Below are 274 nucleotides of genomic sequence, written 5' to 3' on the forward strand. Positions count from 1 at the left end.
GAATAGAATGCAAGGTCAACAAAAGTCATAGAATATTACATACCAGAAAAATAAGTCCATATTAAATCACGGCGTTTATAGACACAGAAGATAAAAATCGCCACGTGTTACCGCCGTTTCTCACTTGACACTCCAATCCTGAAGAGTAATGTATAAATCAAATAGTGACTGGGATTTGCTATGCACTTGTATTTAACCGATGTACTTAACTGATGTGGAGCTCTGGGTCTGATGCACGGGGGATCTTCAACAGTTATGTACAGTATTCGTCATT

This window comes from Penaeus monodon, chromosome 28 (genome assembly GCF_015228065.2).
Source record: "Penaeus monodon isolate SGIC_2016 chromosome 28, NSTDA_Pmon_1, whole genome shotgun sequence".
NCBI lineage: Eukaryota > Metazoa > Arthropoda > Malacostraca > Decapoda > Penaeidae > Penaeus > Penaeus monodon.